This window comes from Phoca vitulina, unplaced genomic scaffold, assembly GCF_004348235.1.
Source record: "Phoca vitulina isolate PV1807 unplaced genomic scaffold, GSC_HSeal_1.0 scaffold3, whole genome shotgun sequence".
Classification (NCBI taxonomy): Eukaryota; Metazoa; Chordata; class Mammalia; order Carnivora; family Phocidae; genus Phoca; species Phoca vitulina.
The window spans coordinates 35,581,630-35,590,142 of record NW_022589706.1 but is presented as its reverse complement, the minus strand read 5'-3'; the positions used below and the strand labels follow the sequence as shown (position 1 = coordinate 35,590,142).

General features: G+C 39.3%; 1 pseudogene; it reads left to right on the top strand.

Annotated features, from left to right (window-relative positions):
• Window positions 1-6,946: 6,946 nt before the first annotated feature.
• Window positions 6,947-7,770, top strand: LOC116627931 (annotated as a pseudogene).
• Window positions 7,771-8,513: the final 743 nt, after the last annotated feature.

The window sequence follows — 8,513 nt, the reverse complement described above, 5'->3', positions numbered from 1 at the left end:
CTTCGCTTCAGGTTTTTGTGACGCACGTCTGTGGTCTTCCAGCGACTGGCTGACAGGAAAGTTCGGGAACCGTGTTAAACCTCTTGTTAAGAGTAACCGATTTTCCTTGGATTTCTTTGGTTGGGGCTTTACACGATCTATTTCATTCTTTGAGCCTCTAAGGCTAAGTAATAGAAAGTAATTATTAAGCATGCGCACTTGGCTGTGTGTCATGGTGCCTTGAGTCCAGCTGCTGACTAGTTCTAGAACCTCAGGCATCGTACGTTATCGCTCTGAGCCTCAGGTTTTTCTCATTTGAAAAAATGGAAATTACACTTGTCTCATAGGGTTGTTAGGATTAAAGCAACACGCCTGAATAGAGACAAGCACTCAGTGGTTCTCTGTTAATGGAAGAATCTGTTTGAATGTGGGCCTCGTGACTTCTGTTCATCAGGCATCTGCTGCCACAGCCAGCCACCACTGATTCATTTATTCATTTTACAAGTATTTATTGAGTGCCTACTATGTGCGGGATACTGACAGTTATTGGTGAGTCAACAGTGAACAATTAGCCCTACTTGGTTGTTTCTGTTTCATCAACTCCTAAAAACCTCTCTGGTTTCTTACCTCTTTTCTGAGTCCCTCTGCCACTGGCCTTATTTCACCTTTTTCACTGCCTCTAGAGCTGCCCTATATTTATTCTCCCACAGGCATATTTAAGAGAGACATCCTGCTGTGATCTATCTAAAACACAAATCCAATCCTGTGGTTCCTTCTTTAGAGCCTTTTGATAGCTCCTATCATGCACAGAATATTAAGGCCCTGCATGGCTCAGCCTCTGTCCTCTTGAGCCTCACTTTCTTGTATTGTAGTGTTCAATAAAAAACAGCCTGCAGCCCTTTGCACTCGCAGTCCCTGTATGCTCCTCCCCCTAGCTTAACCCTCTTCCCTGCCTGGTTCACTCTGTTGGTATTTCAAAATCCTACTTTTACACTACTTTCTTTGTGAGGCCTTCCTTGAAACACAGCCCAGAGAATTGATCACTCCTCCCTCTTAGCATCTCTTTTCTTTGTACATACTTCTGTCATTTCAGTGTAGTTCTGCATTGTAGTGTGATCTTTTTGCTTACCTCTGTCTCTATTACAGAACTCTTTTAGGAAAGAGACCTTGGCTGATAAATATACTCCCAAAATCATCAATAATTAATATTCATTTTGTTTCTGGGACATGCTAAGCTGAGCCTGGACCTTTGCACTTGCTGTTTTCTCTTCTGGAACACTCTTCTTCCAGGTGTTCACATGGCTTCTTGACTCAGGTTACAGCTGATGTCACCACATCAAAGAGGCCTTCCTTGATCATCCAATTAAAATTACATCCTCAATCACTGTCCATGTTACCATGTTTATTTTCATAGTACTTATGATCTAGAACAATTATTTGGTTTTTTTATTGCTTTTCTGTCTCCACTCACTAAAATAAAAGATCTGTGAGTCTGGCATCAAAATGATTGGCACATAGTATGAAACCAATAAATATTTCTTAAATGAATTCGTTGAGGACATTTTTATAAGAAAAGAACAGATAATTAAAAGACATACTGGGTGGGTTTTATGCTAAAGCAAAATCTGATCTTTACTTTCTAACTAGATTGTAAGATTCCAGAATCCAGTTCTATCATAGTCTTTATATTTACTGAGCCAGGCCTACCACAAGGCATACGGTATTTTGATAAGTGTATTTTCTGTTGCCCATGTATTTCTCAATCAAGTCAGTTAATAAGTTGGATTTTTATTGATGAAAGGGTGTAGTGCTCTTTCTGTGGGAACAAATAAGATTCTAAACATTCAAAGTAAATTGTCATTTTCTATGCTAGCATTTAGAGGTTATTCAGTGTATTGGTAACTTGGATGATGCAACAAAGAATTCAAACATAAATTGGGTAAGATCCAAAGTCTTACTAGAAGCTGATTCGCATTTGATAAGGCTACAGGATTTATTAGCAAATTGAGAACTTTGGTGCTTTAATTTTGAACTGTGAGATCACCAGAAATCAATCTGTTTGGATTAAATTAAATCAACTCACTTCAGACTACCTGCACAGAGGTAAGATCTAATGAAATGTCACCATAAGAAATGACCACTTGTTAGACATAACTTAAAAAAATTAATTATAAAGGAATTATATAGGGTACTCATTAATTCATTAGAATGAAACCCATGTAATAAATTCCTCCTTAATTTCAGTGTCAAGAAAGTTTGTCTTTTCAGATGAAGTCTTGAAATTCTATAATCACAGTTATTCAGCATATTTCCATTTATGCTCTGTCAGGGTAGAGATTGTGTCTTATTTTTTCACCATAGACTTTACAGTGCTCAACACATTTATTTTTTAATTTTTTAAGGATTTTATTTATTAGAGCACACGCGAGCACGAGTGGGGGGGGCAGAGGAAGAGGGAGAGGAAACAAGCAGACTCCCTGCTGAGCAGGGAGCCCAATGTGACATGGGGCTTGATCCCAGGACCCCAAGATCATGACCTGAGCCAAAGTCAGATGCTTAACTGACTGAGCCACCCAGGCACCCCGCTCAACATATTTATTACTCAAAATGTAATGTTATAGAAGCCAAGGGAAGAGAATGTCCCAAAAGGAAGGAATAGTCACTCGTGTCAAATGCTGATAAAGACTGAGAACTATCCATTAAGTGTAGCAACAAGGTTATTTATAACTTTGTGAAAGTAGTTTCATACCTAGATAACAGTGGGTTTAGAAAAGAGTGATTGGGTATAATATAGAAAAAAGTGTGACTGCTCTTTGCCAAAGCTTAGTTGTTCGGTGAAAGGAAGTCATAGAGTGGTAGCTAAAGAGAAAATAAAGAATGGCTGAAGGTTAGTTTGTTTTTTTTTAATTCCATAGAGACTTGACTATAATTGTTAAAGGGGAAAAACCAGTAAAGAGAAGGGTTGAAAATATAGGAGTGAAAAGAGATAATAGCATAAGGTAGATCTTCCAACTGTGTTCTGTGAATATGCTATGGGTGTGCCACAAGCTATTGATCCACTCAGTCTTTGGGATATCTGAGCTGCAAGCAGAGCTGAGCAACCTTCTTTAAGGTCCTCCGAGGGTACCTAGTATGGAATAAAGTCTAATGGCATCCCTCTGTACTCCACAGATGATGAGAATGGTGGGCAACATTCAGCTCTTCATCCTAAATGGTAGAAAATTTAGTCAAAAGGGCATTGCTGCCCACTGGGGACAAGGAGCTCTTGGGGTGCCAGAGATATTTATGTTCTCAATGCCCAGGGAGCATGGCAGGCATCCTGAGGTGCAGCTAGCAGGGTGGAGACCGAAGGAGACAGGACAGGGGCTTCTGGTGCGTGTAGTTTCATGGAATAGCCCCAGAGAGCAGCCTCAAATCTCAGTCTTCAAATTAATTCAACATGTCTGGCCTTTTGTAGTTGATATATGCTTTTTGTGACGTCCAGGTCAGCTGCAGGTGGACTGTTCAAACAATGCAAATTAGAGCTCATTGTTATTTTGGTATATTTAAAATCTAAAAGTTCATTTGGATTCAAAATTCACTTGGATTATCACAGGACATTTCTGTGTTACATTTGTTAATGGAAGATAAGAAAACTGTTAAGAGTCTTTAGATAAAATTTAAGTTGTGAGCATTGAAAGGTTATTACATTCAAAATTTCTCATCAATGAGAACTGTTAAGAATTCATTACTTAAAAATAAATAATAGGGGCACCTGGGTGGCTCAGTCAGCTGAGCATCTGCCTTCGGCTCAGGTCATGATCTCAGAGTCCTGGGATCTAGCCCTGCATTGGGCTCCCTGCTCAGTGGGGAGTCTGCTTCTCTCTCTGCCCCTTCCCCCTGTGCTCACTTGCAGGTGCTCTCTCTCTCTCAAGTAAATAAATAAATAATCTTTAAAAATAAAATAAATAAGTAAATAAATAAACTTAAAAGGGGGGCACTTGTCTGGCTCAGTTGGAAGAGCATGCGACTCTTGATCTCAGGGTCGTGAGTTTGAGTCCCATGGTGGGTGTAGATATCACTTAAAAATGAGTACATGAACTTAAAAGAATTCAAAGAGATAATCATTAAAAAGAAAATTTGTGTGGCCATTTCAAATTTAAATCTATTTAAAAATTACATTTAGAGAAGCAAGTTCAAGTTTAAAAGATACATTTGGAGGTTTTATACAATTCAATATTTATTCAAATAGAGTCAGTATTTGGTTTTATTCTCTTCCCTTGTATTTTGTATTTTATTTTTCATCACAATTATACCATAAATAAACATATAAATAGGTGTGTGTGTGTGTGTATATATATATCCTATATATATATATATATATATATAGAAGCCCGGTATAGATTCCTCAGTCCCCTTCAGTTTATTCTAGTGAATAGCACAAATATTGTCATTTTTCTGTGCTTTCCATGATGTAAAAAAAGTTGGGACATGTATAGAATTTCTGAGAGAGAGAGAGGAGAGTGAATAGAGATGGATTAGTATAAATGGGAGAAGGACTGACCCATCTTTTGAAACAGGGAGGAAAAAAGTAATGAAAGGTACAGAATACCAGTTTATATGTTTGTGATGGAAAGACAAGTAAGTTGAGGATATTGGCAAGAGAATATCTGAAATGATGGGCAATGGAATCAAAGTAGGGAGAAAGTGAAGACAGATAGGTATAAAGTCAGGATTCTCAAAGACCTGGCAGTCACCATGTTGTCAAAGCACAGTTGTACATAAAATTATCTGTGTGGGAGAGCAAGAAGAATATGATGTTGACCAGATAGTGGAATGTAAATGTTTCATACTTGATGGATTTGCACCAATACCACAAAAGACTTTGTCATCATTAAAATGGAGGTGATGGGAAATGAAAGGAAGGATAACAGAGCTTGGGGTTGCTGCAGGTTCAGAGCTACAGGCTAGCCATTGGAGTAGGAATCTGAGGGTGTTACAAGGGCAGAAGAAGGGATACTTAAGAGTACAAGGAGGTAACCAGGTGATTGCTGCTTACATTGTTAGAAACCAGTTTAGTTCACAAGCCTCAGGAGTGAAGTCTAGATGTAATCACATGTAAGGTCTGCTCTAGTTTTCAGATTTTTATCACAGTACAGCACTTGAAGACCCTCTGAAAGGCAGGCTTCCCAGGGGATATGAATTCACTGGCATATTTGGCAGATGATTCCAAATAAGCATAGTTTTAGGCAAATGTTGTAGGCAAAAGTTTCAAGACAATTTACCCCCAGCTCTTCTTTGCAAACACCTTACCATTCCTGACTTTCTTCTACAGAGGAATCTTGTATTTATGACTGTGAATTTCTTCTAGCGCTGGTTTGAAGGAAACTCGGGATCCTAGCATGCATCTGAATTTATGCTTAGACATATTTTCCTGGGGTACATTTTATACTTGGTTTCCATTTTACAGCAGAAGAGATGAAGAAAAGCATCAGTAAAATTAGGGGTTTATGTTTCTATATTAATATGAATCTAAGAAAAGTTAGTTAACATCTCTGAGATCCTAAACCACATAAAGTTATAAGAAGCACCTAGCCCTGGGTCCAGCATTTAGTTTACATGCAATTAATGAGGTGTTTTTCACTTTTCTTGAGGACTTGAGGTACTAGAAAGGAATTTGGAGAGGAGTAAGCGTTCAGGTGATATAGCCTAGACTATGAATTCCTGGTTAACAACCTCAAATACTTTGTCCAGCCTTCTAATTAAAATTTAAAACAAACACTTTATTATTAGGGCAATATTGGGCTTCTAATGATGAAATATTTCAGTTCTAATCAATGTTGTTTGAGGGCTAATAAATCCCAGTTACATTATTTCTTTGTTCTTTTCATTAATCTCAGCTCTATCTCCAGTATCCTGAGTTTCGCATTCAAACATATATTTGTCTACTTTGTTATAACTATGCAGAGTCAACTCTTTGTCAGAAGTTAAAGAAGGAGGGGGCGCCTGGGTGGCTCAGTCGTTAAGCGTCTGCCTTCGGCTCAGGTCGTGATCCCAGGGTCCTGGGATCGAGCCCCGCATCGGGCTCCCTGCTCAGCGGGAAGCCTGCTTCTCTCTCTCCCACTCCCCCTGCTTGTATTCCCTCTCTCGCTGTGTCTCTCTGTCAAATAAATAAATAAAATCTTTAAAAAAAAAAAAAAAGTTAAAGAAGGAGAATTTTTTCCACATCTAAGTGACTTTCTTTTGCTCAGAATCTTTTCACTACAATGCATATTTGAAGAGAAAGACTTACTTACTTACTTACATCCCCTGCTTGTCTTGTATGAAAGTTTCATTTGTAGGCAGAAGCAGGAAGAGGGAGGGGGGATCCTCCACAGGAGACGAGCCTTGCTCACGGTGCTCCTCATGCTGTCAATCAATCAGAGAACACTCTGTCCCACTTTAGATTTCAGGAGCCATCTTGCACATCTGCTGTGCCTTTTCTAATGTCACTTACAGAACCCACTAGAAGCTGTTAGATGAATTAGGGGAACCAGAATGCAGCTGCATGTAGCTGATTTTGAATTTCTGCAGCTGGGTCCTACATGGCACTCTCAGTTTTGAAGTTATTTTTTATGAGACTGGAAAAAAAATAATTCATTTCATAATAACTCCTAGGGTCTTAAAATTTTGTTCTCTGAAAGTTTAAAATAACATATATATATATTTTAAGATTTATTTATTTGACAGAGAGAGACACAGCGAGAGAGGGAACACAAGCAGGGGGGAGTGGGAGAGGGAGAAGCAGGCTTCCTGCTGAGCAGGGAGCCCGATGCAGGGCTCAATCCCAGGACCCTGGGATCATGACCTGAGCCTAAGGCAGACGCCTAATGACTGAGCCACCCAGGTGCCCCTAAAATAACGTATATTTTTTAAACTCCCACCAAATGTTTAAAATTTAAACCAACTGTAAATATTTAATTATTCATGAGTTCCTCTTAAGAAAAAGTATACATGGGGGAAAAAATGTTTTTAAAACTGATTCAAGAGTTTGCGCTTCATGCTCATGGCAGTAGGAGCGGGGGCACTCTGAACATGCAGAACAACTCTGATGAGTTGGTGGAACTGTATGTGCTGCCGAAATGCTCCCTCAGCAATGGCATCAGCCTCGCCAAGGACCACGTATCCATCCAGATGAACGTGGCCAAAGTCGACAAGGTGACATGCAGGTTCAACAGCCAATTTAAAACCTATGCTATCTGTGGGGCCATTCACAGGATGATGAATCAAATGACTCCATCCTCCTGCTGGCCAAGGCCAACAGCATCATTTCAAAGAACTGCTGACTGGAGAGGAGAATAGAGGTGGAATATTTTCATTTAAAAAAAAAAGGAAAAAACCCAAAAGAAGGAAAGAGAAAGATTGATTCAAGAGCCAAGTACTTTCTGAGATGGAAGCAATTTGGTATCTAGATGTCAGAAGTTTGCAGGCTAGAAATCTAAAGTATTATCAACTTCAGGCCAGTTTCCCTATATCAGCTTCAAATTGACCAAAAGACACAGTATTTACTTATTTGTCTGCAGGGAATGAGAATTGTCACATTCTTACAATGTTATATCATAGAACTTTAAAAGCTTACTGACCCAGAATATTAAACCATAGGAAATTAGCCCTAGCTGCATGCCTATATACTCTTGAAAATTCTGTTCAGTGTTTTTCTCAGTATTAGCTCCTGCAGTATTTTCATATGCCTTTTTGATAACACTACATCACAATTAATTCCTCATTTCACCCACAATACTGTTCCTTGCAAGAAAGGGGAACCCCTCCATGTTCAAATCAACAGTGTCATGCATACTAGGCTCTTTTAAGAATGCTTAGTTATGGGTGCCTGGGTGGCTCAGTTGGTTAAGCGACTGCCTTCTGCTCAGGTCATGATCCTGGAGTCTGCTTCTCCCTCTGATCCTCCCCGCTCTCATGCTCTCTCTCTCTCTCTCAAATAAATACATAAAAGTCTTTAAAAAAAAAAAAAGAATGCTTAGTTATTTAACTTAAGTGATTTATAGGGGCACCTGTGTGGCTCAGTTGGTTGAGCATCTGCCTTCAGCTCAGGTAGTGATCCTAGGGTCCTGGGATAGAGCCCCGCATTGGGCTCCCTGCTCAGTAGGGTACTGGCTTCTCCCTCTCCCCCCACCTCGTGCTCTCTCTTGCTATCTGTCTCTCTCTCACAAATAAAATGTTTTTTTAAAAGTGATTTATATATGTAATAGAAAAGTGCTCTGATATTTCTTGAAAAGGTCTGAATAGATGTAATTAGAAACCGCAGGCTCATCACAACATCTGCCTGCTTACCTGCATTTGTGTCCATATATTATGTCTTTTCTCCTATTACTGCTAGGATCTTCTGCCTGGGCTCCCATCCAAGACCAGCCCTACACTTGTGAAGTAGATCCTATCCTCTCTTATTTGCTCAAGGATATTTCCTCAGCAGTTCTACCCACTCTTTCCCACATCCTTGGTTTCCCTTCATTGTTGAAAAAATTCCCATCAGTTTACAAATGAGATAAATTCTCATA